Source organism: Salvelinus fontinalis, chromosome 6 (assembly GCF_029448725.1).
Source record: "Salvelinus fontinalis isolate EN_2023a chromosome 6, ASM2944872v1, whole genome shotgun sequence".
NCBI classification, from domain to species: domain Eukaryota; kingdom Metazoa; phylum Chordata; class Actinopteri; order Salmoniformes; family Salmonidae; genus Salvelinus; species Salvelinus fontinalis.
The window spans coordinates 78,588,554-78,616,438 of NC_074670.1; the positions used below are offsets into that span (position 1 = coordinate 78,588,554).

Genomic DNA, 27,885 nt, shown 5'->3' on the forward strand with positions numbered 1-27,885 from the left:
AAAGACGTCCCCTAAATGGACAAAAATATTGTCCAGACCTGATAGAAACTGTACAGAGTACTATCAACAAACTCATTTAACAGCTGGAATACTCCATCTGGGGGGGGGGGGGGGGGGGGGGGGTTATTCATGCTCAGTGGTTCAGGTGTAATACGGAAGGTGCAGGAACAAAAAGTGAGATGAGAGGGAGGGTGGGGGTGACTCTGAGGTACAGGAATGCACACTTTTTTTTGTTTTATATTCACCTTTATAATAAATCATATCATCACATTTGTGTAGCGGCATAGAGCCGTAGAGTTTTTTAAAATGTTTTATTTATTTAACCAGGCAAGTCAGTTAAGAACACGTTCTTATTTACAATGACAGCCTATCAGGAACAGTGGGTTAACTGCCTTGTTCAGAGGCAGAACAACATATTTTTACCTTGTCAGCTCAGGGACTCAATCTAGCAACCTTTCAATTACTGGCCCAACACTCTATCCACTAGGATACCTGCCGCTAACCACTAGGATACCTGCCTCTATCCACTAGGATACCTGCCTCTAACCACTAGGATACCTGCCTCTAACCACTAGGATACCTGCCTCTAACCACTAGGATACCTGCCTCTAACCACTAGGATACCTGCCGCTAACCACTAGGATACCTGCCTCTAACCACTAGGATACCTGCCTCTAACCACTAGGATACCTGCCTCTATCCACTAGGATACCTGCCTCTATCCACTAGGATACCTGCCTCTAACCACTAGGATACCTGCCTCTATCCACTAGGATACCTGCCTCTATCCACTAGGATACCTGCCTCTATCCACTAGGATACCTGCCTCTAACCACTAGGATACCTGCCTCTAACCACTAGGATACCTGCCTCTATCCACTAGGATACCTGCCTCTAACCACTAGGATACCTGCCTCTAACCACTAGGATACCTGCCTCTATCCACTAGGATACCTGCCTCTAACCACTAGGATACCTGCCTCTAACCACTAGGATACCTGCCTCTAACCACTAGGCTACCTGCCGCTAACCACTAGGCTACCTGCCGCTAACCACTAGGATACCTGCCTCTAACCACTAGGATACCTGCCTCTATCCACTAGGATACCTGCCTCTATCCACTAGGATACCTGCCTCTATCCACTAGGATACCTGCCTCTAACCACTAGGATACCTGCCTCTAACCACTAGGATACCTGCCTCTAACCACTAGGATACCTGCCTCTATCCACTAGGATACCTGCCTCTATCCACTAGGATACCTGCCTCTAACCACTAGGATACCTGCCTCTATCCACTAGGATACCTGCCTCTAACCACTAGGATACCTGCCTCTATCCACTAGGATACCTGCCTCTATCCACTAGGATACCTGCCTCTATCCACTAGGATACCTGCCTCTATCCACTAGGATACCTGCCTCTATCCACTAGGATACCTGCCTCTATCCACTAGGATACCTGCCTCTATCCACTAGGATACCTGCCTCTATCCACTAGGATACCTGCCTCTATCCACTAGGATACCTGCCTCTAACCACTAGGATACCTGCCTCTATCCACTAGGATACCTGCCTCTAACCACTAGGATACCTGCCTCTAACCACTAGGATACCTGCCTCTAACCACTAGGATACCTGCCTCTAACCACTAGGATACCTGCCTCTAACCACTAGGATACCTGCCTCTAACCACTAGGATACCTGCTTCTAACCACTAGGATACCTGCCTCTATCCACTAGGATACCTGCCTCTATCCACTAGGATACCTGCCTCTAACCACTAGGATACCTGCCTCTAACCACTAGGATACCTGCTTCTAACCACTAGGATACCTGCCTCTAACCACTAGGATACCTGCTTCTAACCACTAGGATACCTGCCTCTATCCACTAGGATACCTGCCTCTATCCACTAGGATACCTGCCTCTAACCACTAGGATACCTGCCTCTAACCACTAGGATACCTGCCTCTATCCACTAGGATACCTGCCTCTATCCACTAGGATACCTGCCTCTAACCACTAGGATACCTGCCTCTAACCACTAGGATACCTGCCTCTAACCACTAGGATACCTGCCTCTAACCACTAGGATACCTGCCTCTAACCACTAGGATACCTGCCGCTAACCACTAGGATACCTGCCTCTAACCACTAGGATACCTGCCTCTAACCACTAGGATACCTGCCTCTAACCACTAGGATACCTGCCTCTATCCACTAGGATACCTGCCTCTATCCACTAGGATACCTGCCTCTATCCACTAGGATACCTGCCTCTAACCACTAGGATACCTGCCTCTATCCACTAGGATACCTGCTTCTAACCACTAGGATACCTGCCTCTATCCACTAGGATACCTGCCTCTAACCACTAGGATACCTGCCTCTATCCACTAGGATACCTGCCTCTAACCACTAGGATACCTGCCTCTATCCACTAGGATACCTGCCTCTATCCACTAGGATACCTGCCTCTATCCACTAGGATACCTGCCTCTAACCACTAGGATACCTGCCGCTAACCACTAGGATACCTGCCTCTAACCACTAGGATACCTGCCTCTAACCACTAGGATACCTGCCTCTAACCACTAGGATACCTGCCTCTATCCACTAGGATACCTGCCTCTAACCACTAGGATACCTGCCTCTAACCACTAGGATACCTGCCTCTAACCACTAGGATACCTGCCTCTATCCACTAGGATACCTGCCTCTATCCACTAGGATACCTGCCTCTAACCACTAGGATACCTGCCTCTATCCACTAGGATACCTGCCTCTATCCACTAGGATACCTGCCTCTATCCACTAGGATACCTGCCTCTAACCACTAGGATACCTGCCTCTAACCACTAGGATACCTGCCTCTATCCACTAGGATACCTGCCTCTATCCACTAGGATACCTGCCTCTAACCACTAGGATACCTGCTTCTAACCACTAGGATACCTGCCTCTATCCACTAGGATACCTGCCTCTAACCACTAGGATACCTGCCTCTATCCACTAGGATACCTGCCTCTAACCACTAGGATACCTGCCTCTAACCACTAGGATACCTGCCTCTAACCACTAGGCTACCTGCCGCTAACCACTAGGCTACCTGCCGCTAACCACTAGGATACCTGCCGCTAACCACTAGGATACCTGCCGCTAACCACTAGGATACCTGCCTCTAACCACTAGGCTACCTGCCGCCCCAGAGTAGAGCCACTTACAGAAGTTGCACACATGGGGGAACATTTTAGTAGCTTTAGTAGCAAATGTAGCCTTTTATAAAACACATTTCATGCAATTTTACATGACTGGAGACTTTGGCAGAATCTTTAATACTGCACAAATGACTGAAATGACAGGCTACTTTTACACTGAGATCAATAAAAACGGGCTTATCTTGAATCCATCAATAGCTTAGTCGTAGGTGTGTGGAGACATTGGAGGCTACAATATGAGGAGGAAATGACAGTCCTAAAAATGTTTTCTAGTTTTATTGACTCGTTCCCAATGATGCCCGGCGCACTCGTTGTTTATGGCCGGTGCGTTCGTGCCAAAAGCCTATCTTCGTCTTGTTTTACTTTGTAAAACAATATTTGGTAGTTGATCTAATGTTGCTGTAGCCTACAGCAGAAAGATGAGTCTTCTCTTTTCAGCAGCAGCCATTTGCTTTCCAACCTGCCTTTTCCCACGATTCTATTTCTCCGTGCGTTCCTGACTGGAGGCTATTTATTTAAAAAGAACCCATTGATTCTCGTGGCTAAATTACAGGCTGTCTAATGGTGTTGTAGGCTATTCTGAATTATTTAAAATTGATTTCTGAATAGTCAGCAGTAATTCTCATTTCAATTTATCAGGGGTGCTGCAGGCTCCTCTAGAACCTTTTGGTTCTATAAGGAAATAAATGATGAATTGCAACGCTGGAGAGATGAGAGTTGCAGGCTCATGTCTATCAGAGCAGAGAGAATCCACATTCTAGTTCTGTGGAGGATACAGACAGGCTTACATTGGTCGAAAACACAAGTTACAATGTTGCGCTAAACCATAGATTCCATTGATTCCGGCTCAACCCGGCCCGGCCCGGCCCAACCCGAATCAACTCTTAGAATATTATGCCGGGACTAAAAATCAACTTTTTTAACAAGTTTGTTTTTATATTGGAGGGGGGAGGGCAGGAGAATTAACAAAGAGGCAACTCAAATTAACTTTGATTGCTATTTATTTACCATTTTTACATTGGAAAAAAAGGTACCGGATCCCGACAGATAGGATACGGAACGAAACAGTCCAATACGGAGAGGTGCCGTGGGCTATTCCCAGCAGGATCATGCTCAAACGAAGCACTGCTCGCTCTACCATATAACAATGAATAACATCATTGATATTGAGACCAACAGTGCATTTAAATAGAATTGCTCGTCCCAGACGTAACGTTTGTCCTATACAGAGGAGTTTTACTTGCTTCATTTAACACACTATATAGCCTAGCTACCACTCAGTTCTGAACATGATGTTGTCATTATACACAATGCAGACCATCTGGCTAAATTATTTATCTGAACTGTTAAACTGAAGAAATACTAGAATCGCTGGAGTTTAGAACTCAACAGTAGAAGCAGCGATGGGTGGGATGGGGCCAGAGTCCCATTCTGCTGTGACTAACAGGTCTACAGTCTCTATAGGTGGGATGGGGCCAGAGTCCCATTCTGCTGTGACTAACAGGTCTACAGTCTCTATAGGTGGGATGGGGCCAGAGTCCCATTCTGCTGTGACTAACACCTCTACAGTCTCTATAGGTGGGATGGGGCCAGAGTCCCATTCTGCTGTGACTAACAGGTCTACAGTCTCTATAGGTGGGATGGGGCCAGAGTCCGATTCTGCTGGGACTAACACGTCTACAGTCTCTATAGGTGGGATGGGGCCAGAGTCCCATTCTGCTGGGACTAACACGTCTACAGTCTCTATAGGTGGGATGGGGCCAGAGTCCCATTCTGCTGTGACTAACACCTCTACAGTCTCTATAGGTGGGATGGGGCCAGAGTCCCATTCTGCTGGGACTAACACGTCTACAGTCTCTATAGGTGGGATGGGGCCAGAGTCCCATTCTGCTGGGACTAACACGTCTACAGTCTCTATAGGTGGGATGGGGCCAGAGTCCCATTCTGCTGGGACTAACACCCCTACAGTCTCTATAGGTGGGATGGGGCCAGAGTCCCATTCTGCTGGGACTAACACGTCTACAGTCTCTATAGGTGGGATGGGGCCAGAGTCCCATTCTGCTGGGACTAACACCCCTACAGTCTCTATAGGTGGGATGGGGCCAGAGTCCCATTCTGCTGTGACTACAGTCTCTATGGATGACTAGTTTTGACCAGAGCCCTATGTCACACTATTCCCTATATAGTGCACTACTTTAGATGAGGGCCCTATGGTAACATATTTCCTATTTAGTGCACTACTTTAGACCAGAGTCCTCTGGGTTGGAATACTGGGTTCTGAAAAAGTAGGGTGCCATTTAGAACCTCAATGAGGGTAATGGGATGTTAACATGTCAGCTGCCTCAATGAGGGTAATGGGATGTTAACATGTCAGCTGCCCCAATGAGGGTAATGGGATGTCAACATGTCAGCTGCCTCAATGAGGGTAATGGGATGTCAACATGTCAGCTGCCTCAATGAGGGTAATGGGATGTCAACATGTCAGCTGCCTCAATGAGGGTAATGGGATGTCAGCATGTCAGCTGCCTCAATGAGGGTAATGGGATGTCAACATGTCAGCTGCCTCAATGAGGGTAATGGGATGTCAACATGTCAGCTGCCTCAATGAGGGTAATGGGATGTCAACATGTCAGCTGCCTCAATGAGGGTAATGGGATGTCAGCATGTCAGCTGCCTCAATGAGGGTAATGGGATGTTAACATGTCAGCTGCCTCAATGAGGGTAATGGGATGTCAACGTGTCAGCTGCCTCAATGAGGGTAATGGGATGTTAACATGTCAGCTGCCTCAATGAGGGTAATGGGATGTTAACATGTCAGCTGCCTCAATGAGGGTAATGGGATGTTAACATGTCAGCTGCCTCAATGAGGGTAATGGGATGTCAACATGTCAGCTGCCTCAATGAGGGTAATGGGATGTCAACATGTCAGCTGCCTCAATGAGGGTAATGGGATGTCAACATGTCAGCTGCCTCAATGAGGGTAATGGGATGTCAACATGTCAGCTGCCTCAATGAGGGTAATGGGATGTTAACATGTCAGCTGCCTCAATGAGGGTAATGGAATGTTAACATGTTCCATCAAGTTATTTACCATCCCTTATCCATTTGGCTTCAACCATAACCAAGTCTTCCATCAAGTTATGTACCATCCCTTATCCATTTGGCTTCAACCATAACCAAGTCTTCCATCAAGTTATTTACCATCCCTTATCCATTTGGCTTCAACCATAACCAAGTCTTCCATCAAGTTATTTACCATCCCTTATCCATTTGGCTTCAACCATAACCAAGTCTTCCATCAAGTTATTTACCATCCCTTATCCATTTGGCTTCAACCATAACCAAGTCTTCCATCAAGTTATTTACCATCCCTTATCCATTTGGCTTCAACCATAACCAAGTCTTCCATCAAGTTATTTACCATCCCTTATCCATTTGGCTTCAACCATAACCAAGTCTTCCATCAAGTTATTTACCATCCCTTATCCATTTGGCTTCAACCATAACCAAGTCTTCCATCAAGTTATTTACCATCCCTTATCCATTTGGCTTCAACCATAACCAAGTCTTCCATCAAGTTATTTACCATCCCTTATCCATTTGGCTTCAACCATAACCAAGTCTTCCATCAAGTTATTTACCATCCCTTATCCATTTGGCTTCAACCATAACCAAGTCTTCCATCAAGTTATTTACAATCCCTTATCCATTTGGCTTCAACCATAACCAAGTCTTCCATCAAGTTATTTACCATCCCTTATCCATTTGGCTTCAACCATAACCAAGTCTTCCATCAAGTTATTTACCATCCCTTATCCATTTGGCTTCAACCATAACCAAGTCTTCCATCAAGTTATTTACCATCCCTTATCCATTTGGCTTCAACCATAACCAAGTCTTCCATCAAGTTATTTACCATCCCTTATCCATTTGGCTTCAACCATAACCAAGTCTTCCATCAAGTTCATTCAATGTGCCATGCAGGTCTAACCCACATCTACAGAACGTCCAGCTTGTTTCAGCTGTCATGTCACATCCACTGTGACATGGCACCCTATTCCCTATACAGTGCACTGTATCTCAAGGGTCAACACACAGCGGTTAAACAACAATAGAACACTTTTAACGTACCGGTTGATCCATCCAACTCCCCTGACTGTCCCCAGGAAGTGTTTATATAACAGCCCCAACAACAATAACAGGGCAATATTGAAGACAAACAGGGACAGACCACACACTGTTTTCTGCCTGTTACAGTAGCAGTCCATCTCCCACTTTAACCCCCTACTGGGTACAGAGAGAACAGACAAAACACATGCTGTGGCCCTAACGAGCTACCTATTCCCTACATTGTGCACTACCTATGACCAGAGCCTATAGGGTTCTATACAGTAGAGGGGATAGGATAGCACTTGGGATGTAAAATCAGTCAGGAGGATTCTACTGTACGGTCAACTCAAAAACGGGAACGTTTTATAACAAGCTATTCATGTCTACTTCTTTTTGTTTGAGCTTGTTTTTTTAGGGTTTGAAATATGAACGAGAAGTCTGATTTGGCTGATGTGAAACTGAGCTAAAGAGGGTTGTCATGTAATGTTAGGAGAGAGATAAGGGGAGCTACAGTAATAGCATGCACAGCTGTAGCAGGGCTGGAGACAGGGGACCCTAAACTAATCCACAGTACAGTCCACAGTAGGGCTGGAGACAGGGCACCCTAACCTAATCCACAGTACAGTCCACAGTAGGGCTGGAGACAGAGCACCCTAACCTAATCCACAGTACAGTCCACAGCAGGGCTGGAGACAGGGCATCCTAAACTAATCCACAGTACAGTCCACAGTAGGGCTGGAGACAGGGCACCCTAACCTAATCCACAGTACAGTCCATAGTAGGGCTGGAGACAGGGCACCCTAACCTAATCCACAGTACAGTCCACAGTAGGGCTGGAGACAGGGCACCCTAACCTAATCCACAGTACAGTCCACAGTAGGGCTGGAGACAGGGCACCCTAACCTAATCCACAGTACAGTCCACAGTAGGGCTGGAGACAGGGCACCCTAACCTAATCCACAATACAGTCCACAGTAAGGCTAGAGCCATGGCACCCTAACCTAATCCACAGTAGGGCTGGAGCCAGAGGACCCTAACCTAATCCACAGTAGGGCTGGAACCAGAGGACCCTAACCTAATCCACAGTACAGTCCACAGTAGGGCTGGAGACAGGGCACCCTAACCTAATCCACAGTAGGGCTGGAGCCAGAGGACCCTAACCTAATCCACAGTAGGGCTGGAACCAGAGGACCCTAACCTAATCCACAGTACAGTCCACAGTAGGGCTGGAGACAGGGCACCCTAACCTAATCCACAGTACAGTCCACAGTAGGGCTGGAGACAGGGCACCCTAACCTAATCCACAGTACAGTCCACAGTAGGGCTGGAGACAGGGCACCCTAACCTAATCCACAATACAGTCCACAGTAAGGCTAGAGCCATGGCACCCTAACCTAATCCACAGTAGGGCTGGAGCCAGAGGACCCTAACCTAATCCACAGTAGGGCTGGAACCAGAGGACCCTAACCTAATCCACAGTACAGTCCACAGTAGGGCTGGAGACAGGGCACCCTAACCTAATCCACAGTAGGGCTGGAGCCAGAGGACCCTAACCTAATCCACAGTAGGGCTGGAACCAGAGGACCCTAACCTAATCCACAGTACAGTCCACAGTAGGGCTGGAGACAGGGCACCCTAACCTAATCCACAGTAGGGCTGGAGCCAGAGGACCCTAACCTAATCCACAGTAGGGCTGGAGACAGGGCACCCTAACCTAATCCACAGTAGGGCTGGAGCCATGGCACCCTAACCTAATCCACAGTAGGGCTGGAACCAGAGGACCCTAACCTAATCCACAGTACAGTCCACAGTAGGGCTGGAGACAGGGCATCCTAACCTAATCCACAGTACAGTACACAGTAGGGCTGGAGACAGGGCACCCTAACCTAATCCACAGTACAGTCCACAGTAGGGCTGGAGACAGGGCACCCTAACCTAATCCACAGTACAGTCCACAGTAGGGCTGGAGACAGGGCACCCTAACCTAATCCACAGTACAGTCCACAGTAGGGCTGGAGCCAGAGGACCCTAACCTAATCCACAGTACAGTCCACAGTAGGGCTGGAGACAGGGCACCCTAACCTAATCCACAGTAGGGCTGGAGCCAGAGGACCCTAACCTAATCCACAGTACAGTCCACAGTAGGGCTGGAGCCAGGGCATCCTAACCTAATCCACAGTACAGTCCACAGTAGGGCTGGAGACAGGGCACCCTAACCTAATCCAAAGTACAGTCCACAGTAGGGCTGGAGCCAGGGCACCCTAACCTAATCCACAGTACAGTCCACAGTAGGGCTGGAGACAGGGCACCCTAACCTAATCCACAGTACAATCCACAGCAGTGCTGGAGCAAGAGGACCCTAACCTAATCCACAGTACAGTCCACAGTAGGGCTGAAGACAGGGCACCCTAACCTAATCCACAATACAGTCCACAGTAAGGCTAGAGCCATGGCACCCTAACCTAATCCACAGTAGGGCTGGAGCCAGAGGACCCTAACCTAATCCACAGTAGGGCTGGAACCAGAGGACCCTAACCTAATCCACAGTACAGTCCACAGTAGGGCTGGAGACAGGGCACCCTAACCTAATCCACAGTAGGGCTGGAGCCAGAGGACCCTAACCTAATCCACAGTAGGGCTGGAGACAGGGCACCCTAACCTAATCCACAGTAGGGCTGGAGCCAGAGGACCCTAACCTAATCCACAGTAGGGCTGGAGCCAGAGGACCCTAACCTAATCCACAGTAGGGCTGGAACCAGAGGACCCTAACCTAATCCACAGTACAGTCCACAGTAGGGCTGGAGACAGGGCATCCTAACCTAATCCACAGTACAGTCCACAGTAGGGCTGGAGACAGGGCACCCTAACCTAATCCACAGTACAGTCCACAGTAGGGCTGGAGACAGGGCATCCTAACCTAATCCACAGTACAGTCGACAGTAGGGCTGGAGACAGGGCACCCTAACCTAATCCACAGTACAGTCCACAGCAGGGCTGGAGCCAGAGGACCCTAACCTAATCCACAGTACAGTCCACAGTAGGGCTGGAGCCAGGGCACCCTAACCTAATCCACAGTACAGTCCACAGTAGGGCTGGAGCCAGAGGACCCTAACCTAATCCACAGTACAGTCCACAGTAGGGCTGGAGCCAGGGCAACCTAACCTAATCCACAGTACAGTCCACAGTAGGGCTGGAGCCAGAGGACCCTAACCTAATCCACAGTACAGTCCACAGTAGGGCTGGAGCCAGGGCACCCTAACCTAATCCACAGTACAGTCCACAGTAGGCCTGGAGCCAGGGCACCCTAACCTAATCCACAGTACAGTCCACAGTAGGGCTGGAGACAGGGCACCCTAACCTAATCCACAGTAGGGCTGGAGCCAGAGGACCCTAACCTAATCCACAGTAGGGCTGGAACCAGAGGACCCTAACCTAATCCACAGTACAGTCCACAGTAGGGCTGGAGACAGGGCACCCTAACCTAATCCACAGTACAGTCCACAGTAGGGCTGGAGACAGGGCACCCTAACCTAATCCACAGTACAGTCCACAGTAGGGCTGGAGACAGGGCACCCTAACCTAATCCACAATACAGTCCACAGTAAGGCTAGAGCCATGGCACCCTAACCTAATCCACAGTAGGGCTGGAGCCAGAGGACCCTAACCTAATCCACAGTAGGGCTGGAACCAGAGGACCCTAACCTAATCCACAGTACAGTCCACAGTAGGGCTGGAGACAGGGCACCCTAACCTAATCCACAGTAGGGCTGGAGCCAGAGGACCCTAACCTAATCCACAGTAGGGCTGGAACCAGAGGACCCTAACCTAATCCACAGTACAGTCCACAGTAGGGCTGGAGACAGGGCACCCTAACCTAATCCACAGTAGGGCTGGAGCCAGAGGACCCTAACCTAATCCACAGTAGGGCTGGAGACAGGGCACCCTAACCTAATCCACAGTAGGGCTGGAGCCATGGCACCCTAACCTAATCCACAGTAGGGCTGGAACCAGAGGACCCTAACCTAATCCACAGTACAGTCCACAGTAGGGCTGGAGACAGGGCATCCTAACCTAATCCACAGTACAGTACACAGTAGGGCTGGAGACAGGGCACCCTAACCTAATCCACAGTACAGTCCACAGTAGGGCTGGAGACAGGGCACCCTAACCTAATCCACAGTACAGTCCACAGTAGGGCTGGAGACAGGGCACCCTAACCTAATCCACAGTACAGTCCACAGTAGGGCTGGAGCCAGAGGACCCTAACCTAATCCACAGTACAGTCCACAGTAGGGCTGGAGACAGGGCACCCTAACCTAATCCACAGTAGGGCTGGAGCCAGAGGACCCTAACCTAATCCACAGTACAGTCCACAGTAGGGCTGGAGCCAGGGCATCCTAACCTAATCCACAGTACAGTCCACAGTAGGGCTGGAGACAGGGCACCCTAACCTAATCCAAAGTACAGTCCACAGTAGGGCTGGAGCCAGGGCACCCTAACCTAATCCACAGTACAGTCCACAGTAGGGCTGGAGACAGGGCACCCTAACCTAATCCACAGTACAATCCACAGCAGTGCTGGAGCAAGAGGACCCTAACCTAATCCACAGTACAGTCCACAGTAGGGCTGAAGACAGGGCACCCTAACCTAATCCACAATACAGTCCACAGTAAGGCTAGAGCCATGGCACCCTAACCTAATCCACAGTAGGGCTGGAGCCAGAGGACCCTAACCTAATCCACAGTAGGGCTGGAACCAGAGGACCCTAACCTAATCCACAGTACAGTCCACAGTAGGGCTGGAGACAGGGCACCCTAACCTAATCCACAGTAGGGCTGGAGCCAGAGGACCCTAACCTAATCCACAGTAGGGCTGGAGACAGGGCACCCTAACCTAATCCACAGTAGGGCTGGAGCCAGAGGACCCTAACCTAATCCACAGTAGGGCTGGAGCCAGAGGACCCTAACCTAATCCACAGTAGGGCTGGAACCAGAGGACCCTAACCTAATCCACAGTACAGTCCACAGTAGGGCTGGAGACAGGGCATCCTAACCTAATCCACAGTACAGTCCACAGTAGGGCTGGAGACAGGGCACCCTAACCTAATCCACAGTACAGTCCACAGTAGGGCTGGAGACAGGGCATCCTAACCTAATCCACAGTACAGTCGACAGTAGGGCTGGAGACAGGGCACCCTAACCTAATCCACAGTACAGTCCACAGCAGGGCTGGAGCCAGAGGACCCTAACCTAATCCACAGTACAGTCCACAGTAGGGCTGGAGCCAGGGCACCCTAACCTAATCCACAGTACAGTCCACAGTAGGGCTGGAGCCAGAGGACCCTAACCTAATCCACAGTACAGTCCACAGTAGGGCTGGAGCCAGGGCAACCTAACCTAATCCACAGTACAGTCCACAGTAGGGCTGGAGCCAGAGGACCCTAACCTAATCCACAGTACAGTCCACAGTAGGGCTGGAGCCAGGGCACCCTAACCTAATCCACAGTACAGTCCACAGTAGGCCTGGAGCCAGGGCACCCTAACCTAATCCACAGTACAGTCCACAGTAGGGCTGGAGCCAGGGCAACCTAACCTAATCCACAGTACAGTCCACAGTAGGGCTGGAGACAAGGCACCCTAACCTAATCCACAGTACAGTCCACAGTAGGGCTGGAGCCAGAGCACCCTAACCTAATCCACAGTACAGTCCACAGTAGGGCTGGAGACAGGGCATCCTAACCTAATCCACAGTACAGTCCACAGTAGGGCTGGAGAGAGGGCACCATAACCTAATCCACAGTACAGTCCACAGTAGGGCTGGAGACAGGGCACCCTAACCTAATCCACAGTACAGTCCACAATAGGGCTGGAGACAGGGCATCCTAACCTAATCCACAGTACAGTCCACAGTAAGGCTAGAGCCATGGCACCCTAACCTAATCCACTCCACAGTATGCTGCTTCTTCAATTGAAATACACTGATTGGCTGGTGAAGCTACTGAATTCGGTTAGTTGTTCTCTCTCAGACAATACTGAGAGAAGAGATATAATGATACATTCAATCTAGAAATACTGTATGACCTGTTCAGTTGTAGTAAAACAGCAATTGATCTAAACAGTGCTCTGGTGCAACAGGCTGCAGTAAATGGGCCAGGAATAAAGACCAGGATATTAGGCCAGGATAAAAGGCAAGGACAAAAGGCCAGGATATTAGGCCATGATATTAGGCCAGGATAAAAGGCCATGATATTAGGCCAGGATAAAAGGCCATGATATTAGGCCAGGATATTAGGCCAGGACAAAAGGCCAGGACAAAAGGCCAGGACAAAAGGCCAGGACAAAGGCCAGGATATTAGGCCAGGATAAAAGGCCATGATATTAGGCCAGGATACAAGGCCAGGACAAAAGGCCAGGATATTAGGCCAGGATAAAAGGCCATGATATTAGGCCATGATATTAGGCCAGGATAAAAGGCCATGATATTAGGCCAGGATAAAAGGCCAGGATATTAGGCCAAGATAAAAGGCCAGGATAATAGGCCAGGATAAAAAGGCAAGGATAAAAAGCCAGGATATTAGGCCAGGATAAAAAGCCAGGAAAAAAGGCCAGGATAAAAGGCGAGGATAAAAGGCCAGGACAAAAGGCCAGGATATTAGGCCAGGATGGGGCGGCAGGTAGCCTAGTGGTTAGAGCGTTGGGCCAGTAACCGAAAGGTTGCTAAATCAAATCCCAGAGCTGACAAGGTAAAAAAATCTGTCGTTCTGCCCCTGAACAAGGCAGTTAACCCACTGTTCCTAGACCGTCATTGAAAATAATAATTTGTTCTTAACTGACTTGCCTAGTTAAATAAATATATATATTTTTTAAAGGCCAGGTTAAAACGACCTTTTGAATAAGCAAGAAAACATAAGTGGTTATAACCATAAGGGACCATGGGACATTTCATTATTTGTATTGAATTAAACAGTATGTTTTAAAAGCTGTATGTTTTGACAGATTATACTGTAGCAGATGCAGTATGATGTCAATCCTCCAGATATGTATCAAATCATGAGAGCTGCTAATGTGATCTTCTACTCAAATACCCATAAAGGTATTTCAACCTCACAACATTGTCCAGATAAATAGTATTTTTCCTTACTTTATTTAACCAGGAAAAGATCCTTGAAGTTAGAAACCTCTTTTGGGAAGGGGCCAGTCAGTACACGCAGCACAACACATTAAAAACAATTACAACGGTCAATCTTATTATTATACTGTTGAGCCCATATAAAGCATGATAAATTGACGTGAGAGAATTAGATCGATAAGTCAAATTCAAAATCGACATGAGCGTGGTGCCACTGCCACTGACAGGGAAGAGAACTTGAACACTGAGCAGCGGGACTCTGACCGTTTTCTCGCCACTGTAACGGCTGTCCTCATCTGAGGAGGAGAAGTTTGAAGGATCGGACCAATGCACAGCGTGGTTAGTGTTCATCTTATTTAATAATAATCCAAAACTGAACACTTCAAATTACAAAACAACAAAGTGAAAACCGAAACAGTTCTATCTGGTGCAGACACACAAAGACTGAAAACAGGCTACCTAAATATGGTTCCCAATCAGGGACAACGAATGACAGGTGCCTCTGATTGAGAACCATATCAGGCCAACACAGAAATGGAAAATCATAGAAAAACTAACATAGACAACCCACCCAACTCACGCCCTGACCATACTAAAACAAAAGACAAAACAAAGGAACTAAGGTCAGAACGTGACAACCACAGATGTATTACAGGACTTGCTCTGCTGACTGTATGAGTTTTGACTTTCAAAGTCAAACCTTATTGAGCTCAATTGCTTATCAAAATGTTGTAAATAAACATAAATATTTTAGGAACATCAGACATATTATGCTTTGATTTACATCTTCAGGAATGCAAAATACAAGTCTCCAAACTGTAGCCTAGCCCCTAGCCCAAAGGCAGGCAGATGGCGATATTGAGTCATGTTCATCTTACCGTCCAAACGCATTGTATACTGCCGGCAATACATTCGTATCCCTCGTGGACTGGTTCATACCTAAACCATTCTCCATTCAGGTTGCATAGGCCTCGATTTACTCTTCAACTTTATTTAATTACGAGAAGGGGGAACATTTGAGGGAAATATGCGTATTTTCCTTATGAGACAGCATTTTCCACCACCATGCTAGTGACTAAATGCAAATCTGTCACGTTCCTGACCTGTTTTCCTTGTTTTTGTATGTGTTTAGTTGGTCAGGGCGTGAGTTGGGGTGGGCATTCTATGTTATGTGTTTCTATGTTGGGTTAAATGTGTTGCCTGATATGGTTCTCAATTAGAGGCAGGTGTTTGACGTTTCCTCTGATTGAGAACCATATTAAGGTAGGCTGTTCTCACTGTTTGTTTGTGGGTGATTGTTGCTGTGTCTGTGTACCACACGGTACTGTTTCGTTTTTTCCCTGTTCGTGCGTTCTTCGTTTTATGTAGTTCACAAGTTCAGGTCTGTTTAACGTCGTTTGTTGTTTTGTAAATTATCAAGTGTCTTTCGTGTCAGTGTTCGTCTTGTCTAATTAAATCATCATGTATTTATCACCCGCTGCGTCTTGGTCCACTCTCTCCCCGAAAGACGAACGTTACAAAATCCCGGATGATGTTTATCATGTTCAGCCAATCAGGTTGAAACTATCAGACCAGGGGTTCCGTTTCTTTTACTGTATGTTTATTTTAGCAGCATCGCATTAGTGGAAACCAGGACTGTTCTCAGGGCAGACCTGGTTTTAGCTAGATATGTTTAAGTCGAGTAGGGGAGAATTTTTGCAAACCCTAACCATTTTCTTAACCTAATTCGCCTAACCTGACACTTTAATTATTCGAATCTGCTGCGTAAATTCTCCTAACCTGCTACGAAAAGTAACTTCTGCTAGTCAAAACAGGCAGACCCGCCCTGAGAATAGTATTGGTTTCCGCTAATGTAATACAGGTTAGGGGTGGAAAAAACAGACTGGCTGAAGGCAATCACAACATCCTGTGATTAGCATTTAGCCACTAGCATCGTGGTGGAAAATTGTGTTTTTTCCCCGCCTTCTAGCCATTAAATAAAGTTAAGGAGGAAATTGATGCCTACGCAGTTTGAATGGAGAAGGATTTAAGTACGAACTGGTCCATGAGGGATACTAATGTAGCCTATTGCCGGCTGCATACCATGCGTTTGGACGGTACTATGAAAACGTCTCAATATTGCCAGCTGCTGGCCTTTGGGCTAAAAGTAGCCTACGCTTCAGAGTCAGACAACAGGGCTATTGTCCACTAAATGGCACATCATGACAAACCACACATTCCAAAAGGCACGGGATGACAACAGCTAGCTATTGACTCATCATATTCTATTGATCATTGGATTGACAGCGGTTATCCATAAATCAAATGACAGTCCGTCTATGCGTAATGACACAAATCATTAGCCCACATAGCATACACACGTGCAATAGGGATGTTGTTTGTGTCCTTTCATAGTCTATGGCTCAAAACCAACCGCAGCCAGAACAACAACCGATAAACACAATGCTTCGATTTGCCAAAACAAACACTGGATCCAGCGGAACTTTAGAACATATTTGAACAATAGAATATAACACAATATGAGAAAGCAATATCCCGATCGGTCTATTAAAAGTTATAATGTATTCCGGTTACGATTATTTCAATATCAGCCAGCATACCTCTGACATAGCCTATTCATTCTGATTCACTCTCAACTCTTTCCACTGATGCAGATCCTCTCTCCCACAAAGCGAAAGACTAACCCAAATAGGAGAAGGTTATGCGCCCGTGATTTCCCAATAATAGCTCAAGTAGACTACTTTCTTCTCCCAGTTCAATTCTCATACTCCCGTTTCCCCACCAAGCACTGCAGAATAAACATAAAACCAACCAAACACTCACTGAGACAGCGCGATGGGATGGGGTTAGAGGCACCTACCAGCTTTATATGGCCAACATTATTTTCTTCTGTCATCTTGAAACAGTCGAAAACGAAGTTAAGAATCACTTGGATCGAACAGAAGAGGAAGAGCCCCGGTTATGTGACACAAACAGCGTTGCTCCGTTCAGTTCTGTTCCCGCTCGCTCTCGACGCAAGCAACGGAGAACCTCCCTGACTGCGCGTTCACTCACCGTCCGTGAAAGCTCACAGGCTTGTATATTTAACTTTAGAAAAACGAGAGAGTGAGAGAGAGAGAGAGAGAGAGAGAGAGAGAGAGAGAGAGAGAGAGAGAGAGAGAGAGAGAGAGAGAGAGAGAAGAGGCAGACAATCACAGGAAAGCGGCTCCTCCTACCAATACAATGCGAAAACCCTAAACCACAGATCTGATCTACAAGCGCAGCGCAGGCAGACAGGCTCCTACTAGTCCAAGCCTACATAGACCGGGCAGTAGAGAGATCAGCTGTAACCAACCCCTAAACACCATCACTGAAATGTCAACTTCATGGAATTGATGGGATCGTTAATGACAATGGAATCCCCTCGTCTTCTAATGCCGATGATATGTCTCGGGTAGGCTTCTCACCCTTATTTTAATAGAACTCTACTCTATGATGCAAGGAAAGGGAATATTTTTGTTGAAGTTTAAGGCAGTTTCATATATAGCCTCCTGTTGACTCATTCATATGGTTAAGAGCTTGTTAAATAAATAGTTTTATAGAATATAGCCTATAATAATAATATAATAGAAAATTACTCAATGAATTTACAAGTGTTACCTTGAAAATGTTTCAATTTGACTTTTTATTGTATGAGAATACATTTCAGAAAATTCCCCAAATATAGCCCCCCTTGTTGAGGGTCTCTGTGTCTGTACTTTGTCCACATGTCTACTGTACAAAGTGAAAGTGGAAACAATGACCACAGTAAGTGATTAGGTCACCACTGTTTTCTAGCACAGTGCTCTTGAGTCTAAAAAGTTGCAAGTCCTGCCTCTTTCTGACTCAAAGATGATAGAATTAACACAGCCACACTCCAGCACACTCCAGTCACAGTACGAAACTGAGCTCTGGGTCCCCATAGGCTCTGGGTTTCATACTGCGTCATTCTTCATAGGAAAAGCACCCACACATCGGAGTCTGCTTGTAGCAGGTGCGTGGGAATAAGTCAGTGATATCTAAAATGCTCTGAGGAAGGCCAAGAGGCACATATAGGTCTACTAAAGGTCTACAAAAGCTTAATTAGACAGTGATAATGACAACAGGTCTACAAAAGCTTAATTAGACAGTGATAATGACAACAGGTCTACAAAAGCTTAATTAGACAGTGATAATGACAACAGGTCTACAAAAGCTTAATTAGACAGTGATAATGACAACAGGTCTACAAAAGCTTAATTAGACAGTGATAATGACAACAGGTCTACAAAAGCTTAATTAGACAGTGATAATGACAACAGGTCTACAAAAGCTTAATTAGACAGTGATAATGACAACAGGTCTACAAAAGCTTAATTAGACAGTGATAATGACAACAGGTCTACAAAAGCTTAATTAGACAGTGATAATGACAACAGGTCAACTATAGATTAATTAGACAGTGATAATGACAACAGGTCAACTATAGATGAATTAGACAGTGATAATGACAACAGGTCTACAAAAGCTTAATTTGACAGTAATAATGACAACAGGTCAACTATAGATGAATTAGACAGTGATAAGGACAACAGGTCAACTATAGATGAATTAGACAGTGATAAGGACAACAGGTCAACTATAGATGAATTAGACAGTGATAATGCCAACAGGTCAACTATAGATGAATTAGACAGTGATAATGCCAACAGGTCAACTATAGATGAATTAGACAGTGATAATGACAACAGGTCAACTATAGATGAATTAGACAGTGATAATGACAACAGGTCAACTATAGATTAATTTGACAGTGATACTAAACAGCTGTGTGTTAGTTTTTCTTTTAGAAGTTCAGTCTTAAAATGGAATCATAATTCTATCCACCAGTAATTTAAAACAAATGTAAGCTATTATATGCAATGCCTTTGCATGGAAATGTGATCATGTCTGTTCTTTAAAAAATCTCAAGGAAACTGAACTAGGGTTGACCCCAATTAGTCTACTGGTCGATTGTTTGGTCGACCAAGACTATTTTTTTGTCGAGCAATAGCAAATACTGAACCAAAATATAAACGCAACATGCAACAATTTTAACGATTTTACTGAGTTACAGTTCATATAAGGAAATCAGTCAATTGAAATAAATTCCTTAGGCCCTAATCTATGGATTTCACATGAATCGGCAGGGGCACAGCCATGGATGGGCCTGGGAGGTATAGGCCCACCCACTGGGGAGCCAGGCCCAGCTAGTCAGGATGTTTTTTCTTCCACAAAAGGGCTTTATTACAGACAGAAATACTCCTCAGTTTCATCAGCTGTCCTGGTGGCTGATCTCAGACGATCCAGCAGGTGAAGAAGCTGGATGTGGAGGTCCTGGGCTGGCGTTGTTACACGTGGTCTGTGGTTGTGAGGCCGGTTGGACGTACTGCCAAATTCTCTAAAACAATGTTGGAGGCAGTTTATTGTTGAGAAATGAACATCCAATTATCTGGCAACAGCTCTGGTGGACATTCCTGCAGTCAGCATGCCAATTGCACGCTCTCTCAAAACTTGAGACATCTGTGGCATTGTGTTGTGTGACAAAACTGCACATTTTAGAGTGCCCTTTTGTCCCCAGCATAAGGTGCACCTGTGTAATGATCACGCTGTTTAATCAGCTTCTTGATATGCCACACATGTCAGATGGATGGATTATCTTGGCAAATGAGAAATGCTCACTAACAGGGATGTAAACAAATTTGTACACAGGATTTTATAGAAAATATGAGAGTGTGTAAGGAACATTTCTGGGCTCTTTTATTTCAGCTCATGAAACATGGGACCAACACTTTACATGTTGTGTTTATATTTTTGTTTACATCCAGTACCAGTCAAACGTTTGGACACATCTACTCATTTAAGGGTTTTTCTTTATTTTTACTATTTTCTACATTGTAGAATAATAGTGAAGACATCAACACTATGAAATAACACATATGGAATCATGTAGTAATCAAAAAAGTGCTAAACAAATCAAAAAGTAGCCACCCTTTGCCTTGATTACAGCTTTGCACACTCTTGGCATATTTTATACAATGTTGCAAGTTTGCTAGGGCCAGACCTGAAGTTAATAGTTGATACAATGGTTCAAGTTCCTTGAAGACAGGCCATGCGTAGCCATTGTGATTTATAGGATATTTATTTTTAACAGGATATTTTCTACCTGGCTTTATATGATATTTTTTACATAGTTGGCGATGGCAAAATCATTTTGAGATACGAAGACGTTATTATAAATTACATTAAATTGTTCCCCGAAAATGTGTATTTGAAAACCATAACTGGCAAGCAGATCGGTAGAAATTGTAAGATAAATTGGGATTCCACATGGGAAAGGTTGCCGACTCCTTGTGTAGCGTATTACCGGCAACCTAAGGAAAGAAGCGGCAGAATCTTCGAAAGCAAGTAGAGGTGGGACGAGGATGGTCGAGTCAGGTTCATTTTTTTAAACTTCTGGTTATCTTGGTCTCTGGATCCCTCTTGAGTCATTTGTGTCTTGTTTAATCAAACAATGCGCTTAAAGCATCAGACAAGCTCAATGCATATATAGTTGATTTTATTAAAACACGTTGGGTATGTCTGTATAAGGAAAAATACATGTTTAAAATTTTCGAAAGAATGGACAACTTTTGTTCAACCATGTTTTTTTTTTAGTCGCGGACGGCCCTAAACTGAACTCAATTCGAAATCAGGATTTGGCCTAGGAAACAGGCAGGCCTACTGTAAGTCCTTCCTCTGCAACACCATCATTAAGTTTGCCGACAACACGGCGGTGGTCGGCCTGATCACGAAGGACGATGAGACAGGCTATAGGGAGGAGGTCAGAGACCTGGCAGTGTGGTGCCAGGACAACAATCTCTCCCTCAACGTCAGCAAGACAAAGGAGTTGATCGTGGACTACAGAAAATGGAGGGCCGAGCACGCCCCCATTCACATCGATGGGGCTGTAGTGGAGCGGATCGTGAGCTTCAATTTCCTAGATGTCTACATCACTAAGGACCTATCATGGTCCAAACACACCAACACTGTTATGAAAAGGGCACGACAACGCCTCTTTCCCGTCAGGAGGCTGAAAAGATTTGGCATGGGCCCTCAGATCCTAAAATAGTTCTACAGCTGAACCGTCGAGAGCATCTTGACTGGCTCCATCACCGCTTGGTATGGCAACTGCTTGGCATCCGACTGCAAGGCGCTGCAGCGGGTAGTGTGTATGGCCCAGTACATCACTGGGTCCGAGCTCTCTACCATCCAGGACCTCTATATCAGGTGGTGTCAGAGGAAGACCCTAAAAGTTTTCAAAGACTCCAACCACCCTAGTAATAGACTGTTCTCTCTGCTACCACACTGCAAGCGGTACCGGAGCCCCACACACACACACACACACACAAAATACACACATGCATATTGACGCCACACACACACTCACACATAGACACACTACCTTTTACACTCTTCACATACATTGCTGCTACTGTGTTTATTATGTATCCTGATTGCCTAGTCACTTTCATCTCTACCTACATGTTACCTCAACTACCTCGTACCCCCACACATTGACTCGGTACCGGTACTCCTTGTATATCGCCTCATTATTGTTATTTTATTGTGTTACTATTTCCTTTTTTGATTTGGCAAATTTTTCTTACTTTTTAACTCCGCATTGCTGTGAAAGGGCTCATAAGTTAAGCATTTCACGTTAGCCAAGTAGGCTATGATAGTCTCTCCTTCAACACTTAAAGAACACTGGCAAGGTCAGGTACAAATAGCTTGTGCTAATCGCTGGACAAAACCATCGCCTCAACAAGCAATTGGTGCACGGAACCAAAAAGACAGAAAAAAAGAATGCCCGCTTCTCAAGCAACCAAGAATATACATTCACGTGTCTGGAGGCCCCTCATAGTAGAGCCTGGTCATGTCTGGGGGCCCCTTGTAGTAGAGTATGGTCATGTCTGGGGGCCCCTCATAGTAGAGTATGGTCATGTTTGGGGGCCCCTCATAGTAGAGCATGGTCATGTCTGGGGGCCCCTTGTAGTAGAGTATGGTCATGTCTGGAGGCCCCTCATAGAAGAGCCTGGTCATGTCTGGGGGCCCCTTGTAGTAGAGTATGGTCATGTCTGGGGGCCCCTTGTAGTAGAGTATGGTCATGTCTGGGGGCCCCTCATAGTAGAGTATGGTCATGTCTGGGGGCCCCTTGTAGTAGAGTATGGACATATCTAGGGGGCCCCTCATAATAGAGTATGGTCATGTCTAGGGGCCTCTCATAGTAGAGTATGGTCATGTCTAAGGGCCCCTCATAGTAGAGTATGGTCATGTCTGGGGGCCCCTTGTAGTAGAGTATGGACATATCTAGGGGGCCCCTCATAATAGAGTATGGTCATGTCTAGGGGCCTCTCATAGTAGAGTATGGCCATGTCTGGGGGCCCCTCATAGTAGAGTATGGTCATGTCTGGGGGCCCCTCATAGTAGAGTATGGCCATGTCTGGAGGCCCCTCATAATAGAGTATGGTCATGTCTGGGGGCCCCTCATAGTAGAGTATGGTCATGTCTGGGGGCCTCTCATAGTAGAGTATGGTCATGTCTAAGGGCCCCTCATAGTAGAGTATGGTCATGTCTAAGGGCCCCTCATAGTAGAGTATGGTCATGTCTGGGGGCCCCTCATAGTAGAGTATGGTCATGTCTGGGGGCCCCTCATAGTCGAGTATGGTCATGTTTAGGGGCCCCTCATAGTAGAGTATGGTCATGTCTAGGGGGCCCCTCATAGTAGAGTATGGCCATGTCTAGGGGCCCCTCATAGTAGAGTATGGTCATGTCTGGGAGACCCATCATAGTAGAGTATGGACATATCTGGGGGCCCCACAGTATGGACGTGCACGAGCGCCAAACACAAGACAACCACAAGTTAACCTAACGTAGCAAACGTAAAAGAAGCACCTGAAAGTAGATCCCCCCGACAAACTGGTCTGGATGAGAAGAAAAACATGTTTGGGGGGGGGGGGGTCCTCTTCTGCACTGTTCAACCAATCCAGTAAATGTGTAGGAGGAGTTAAGATGGAGTGTCGCCTCGTTAACGCCCAAAAGTGGAAGTCGAGTCGTAGGCTCTCCTTCCATGCCCCCTGAAAACCGGAATATCCACGAGGTGGTAAGCACTGGAAATGAATCCACAAGGTGGTAAGCACTGGAAATGAATCCACAGATTCAAATAAATAATTCTAGAATAGTAAACTACTGCAATTGGTATCAATATGGGGAGCAATGATACACATGTTTACAACATTAAAATCTCTAGAAAAGTAGGAGCAAGTCGTATTTAGACCACACAAGGGAGAGCAGGCCTTGAGCTTTGACGCGAGTGTGATGGCCACAGGTAAGAAAGCCCCTTAAGCCTCTGCTATCACATTAAGAAGCAATCAATATCTCAAATAAGTGAATAACTAAATAATAATAGACAGCAGACTACACATTTGCAGTGAGAACAGCCAGGCTAGATATTATATTATACTCCACTGTATACAGGTCAATCATTCCCCGTGTGAGACAGGTGCAGACAGCCAGTCTCTGTCAACACGTCTCAGTCTGCCCTGTCCATAGAACTCTCATTAAGGCTACCAAGAACACACACCTGGTGCGATGGGACACGCCCCACTGTGCTAGACATTTAGCTGTAACCGGTAGTCATGTGAAATCTGTGGTCATTACTGCAGTGTGAACGTTTTTCGTCTCACACTTTGAGCAAATTAAAAGTAGTAGCACTGGCCAATAGAATACACATGGTTGCTAGGCATTTTCCTTTTTTTCCCCCAGTATGCAGCATTTCCGGAAGTACAGGTATTTTCGCCAACAGTGTTTTTCTCTCGTCATCAAAAAAGTTGTGGCATCGACTTGGTTTTACTCTCAGAGATGCATGTTCCTTCCAGTCCCACCACCACATCAAACTGATAGAGAAGGAATGGTTGAATGCATGAATGAATGGTTAAATGAGTTCGAGTCTCAAATAGCACCCTATAGTCAAAAGTAGTGCACTATATAGGGAAAAAGGGTGCCGTTTAGGATACACTCATGGTTTCAACAGAGCCTCACATTAATGGCTGATGAGAGATTGGGGCTGTGTGACAGAATGGGGTTGTAGGATTCCTGTCAACTAGCAACAAAACAAAAAGCCATGGGACACCTCGGCTGCCTCCCCAAAATATTTCTTCTGATTAATAGCAGTGCATTAGGACGGTAACAGGCTGCCGTTTGGGACGCAGACCTTCTATTCTTCTCAGTGGCAGTAGCATAGCTGATATGAGGGTGAGGGCTGCCTGGTTGCTTAGATAACAAATAACCATCCACAGCAACACCAGCACATACAGGAATCCATCCACAGCAACACCAGCACATACAGGAATCAATCCACAGCACATACAGGAATCCATCCACAGCACACACAGGGATCCATCCACAGCAACACCAGCACATACAGGAATCCATCCACAGCAACACCAGCACATACAGGAATCCATCCACAGAAACACCAGCACATACAGGGATCCATCCACAGCAACACCAGCACATACAGGAATCCATCCACAGCACATACAGGGATCCATCCACAGCAACACCAGCACATACAGGGATCCATCCACAGCAACACCAGCACATACAGGGATCCATCCACAGCAACACCAGCACATACAGGAATCCATCCACAGCAACACCAGCACATACAGGGATCCATCCACAGCAACACCAGCACATACAGGGATCCATCCACAGCAACACCAGCACATAAAGGGATCCATCCACAGCAACACCAGAACATACAGGGATCCATCCACAGCAACACCAGAACATACAGGGATCCATCCACAGCAACAGGCTCAAAAGGGCCAGAAACATAGAACAGTCTGAGATATGTTTTTTTTCTTCGCAACTCTGCCTAGAAGGCCAGCATCCCGGAGTTGCCTCTTCACTGTTGACATCTAGGCAGAGTTGCAAAGAAAAAGCCATATCTCAGACTGTTCTATGTTTCTGGCCATTTTGAGACTTTAAACAAACCCACAATTGCTGATGCTCCAGATACTCAACTAGTATAAAAAAAGACTAGTTTTATTACTTCTTTAATCAGAACAACAGTTTTCAGCTGTGCTAACATAATTGCAAAAGGGATTTCTAATGATCAATTAGCCTTTTAAAATGAAAAACTTGGATTAGCTGACATAACGTGCCATTGGAACACAGGAGTGATGGTTGCTGATAATGGGCCTCTGTACGCCTATGTCAATATTCCATTAAAAATAAGCCGTTTCCAGCTACAATACTCTTTTGCAACATTAACAATGTCGACACTGTATTTCTGATCAATGTGATGTTATTTTAATGGACAAAAAATTGGCTTTTCTTTCATAAACAAGGAAATTTCTAAGTGACCCCAAACTTTTGAAAAGTAGTGTATATACAGTTGAAGTCGGAAGTTTACATACACTTAAGTTGGAGTTATTAAAACTCGTTTTTCAACCACTCAACAAATTTCTTGTTAACAAACTATAGTTTTGGCAAGTCTGTTAGGACATCTACTTTGTGCATGACACAATACATTTTTCCAACAATTGTTTATAGACAGATTATTTCACTTATAATTCGCTGTATCACAATTCCAGTGGGTCAGAAGTTTACATACACTAAGTTGAATGTGCCTTTAAACAGCTTGGAAAATTCCAGAAAAGTATGTCATGGCTTTAGAAGATTCTGATAGGCAAATTGACATCATTTGAGTCAATTCGAGGTGTACCTGTGGATGTATTTCAAGGCCTACCTTCAAACTCAGTGCCTCTTTGCTTGACATCATGGGAAAATCAAAAGAAATCAGCCAAGACCTTTTTTTTCTTTTTTTCCTTCTTTTTTTTTAGACCTCCACAAGTCTGGTTCATCCTTGGGAGCAATTTCCAAATGGCTGAAGGTACCAAGTTCATCTGTACAAACAATAGTACGCAAGTATAAACACCATGGGACCACGCAGCCGTCATAACGCTCAGGAAGGAGACGCGTTCTGTCTCCTAGAGATGAACGTACTTTGGTGCTGCGTAAAAGTGCAAATCAATCACAGAACAACAGCAAAGGACCTTGTGAAGATGCTGGAGGAAACAGGTACAAACGTATCTATATCCACAGTAAAACGAGTCCTATATCGACATAATCTGAAAGGCCGCTCAGCAGGAAGAAGTCAATGCTCCAAAACCGCCATAAAAAAGCCAGACTACAGTTTGCAACTGCACATGGGGACAAAGATCGTACTTTTTGGAGAAATGTCCTCTGTTTGGCCATAATGACCATCGTTATGTTTGGAGGAAAAAGGGGGAGGCTTGCAAGCCGAAGAACACCATCCCAACCGTGAAGCACGGGGGTGGTAGCATCATGTTGTGGGGGTGCTTTGCTGCAGGAGGGACTGGTGCACTTCACACAATAGAGGGCATCATGTGGGAGGAAAATGATGTGGATATATTGAAGCAACATCTCAAGACATTAGTCAGGAAGTTAAAGCCTGGTCGCAAATGGGTCTTCCAAATGGACAATGACCCCAAGCATTCTTCCAAAGTTGTGGCAAAATGGCTTATGGACAATAAAGTCAAGGTATTGGAGTGGCCATCACAAAGCCCTGACCTAAATCCTATAGCACATTTGTGGGCAGAACTGAAAAAGTGTGTGCGAGCAAAGAGGCCTACAAACCTGACTCCGTTACACCAGCTCTGTCAGGAGGAATGGGCCAAAATGTACCCAACTTATTGTGGGAAGCTTGTGGAAGGCTACCCGAAATGTTTGACCCAAATTAAACAATTTAAAGCCAATGCTACCAAATACTAATTGAGTGTATGTACACCTCTGACCGACTGGGAATGTGATGAAATAAATAAAAGCTGAAATAAATAATTCTCTCTACTATTATTCTGACATTTCACATTCTTGAAATAAAGTGGTGATCCTAACTGACCTAAAACAGGGAATTCTTTACTAGGATTACATGTCAGGAATTGAGAAAAACTGAGTTTAAATGTATTTAGCTAAGGTGTACAGTGGGGCAAAAAAGTATTTAGTCAGCCACCAATTGTGCAAGTTCTCCCACTTAAAAAGATGAGAGAGGCCTGTCATTTTCATCATAGGTACACTTCAACTATGACAGACAAAATGAGAAATAAAAATCCAGAAAATCACATTGTAGGATTTTTAATGAATTTATTTGCAAATTATGGTGGAAAATAAGTATTTGGTCAATAACAAAAGTGTATCTCAATACTTTGTTATATACCCTTTGTTGGCAAGGACAGAGGTCAAACGTTTTTTGTAAGTCTTCACAAGGTTTTCACACACTGTTGCTGGTATTTTGGCCCATTCCTCCATACAGATCTCCCCTAG

General features: G+C 45.7%; 1 protein-coding gene across 3 annotated transcripts in view; it reads right to left on the reverse strand.

Moving 5' to 3' along the window:
* LOC129858507 (probable E3 ubiquitin-protein ligase MID2) overlaps nucleotides 1-27,885 on the reverse strand; it is a 276,015-nt gene that overhangs the window by 171,802 nt on the left and 76,328 nt on the right. For 2 of the 3 annotated variants that reach the window (XM_055927797.1, XM_055927795.1), the window contains exon 1: nucleotides 17,318-17,576. The exons of the other annotated variant lie outside the window; for it this stretch is intronic. The gene's annotated coding sequence lies outside the window, so the exon portion shown is untranslated. Of the gene's footprint in view, nucleotides 1-17,317; nucleotides 17,577-27,885 lie in introns of those variants that run through there. 3 annotated transcript variants of the gene reach the window in all.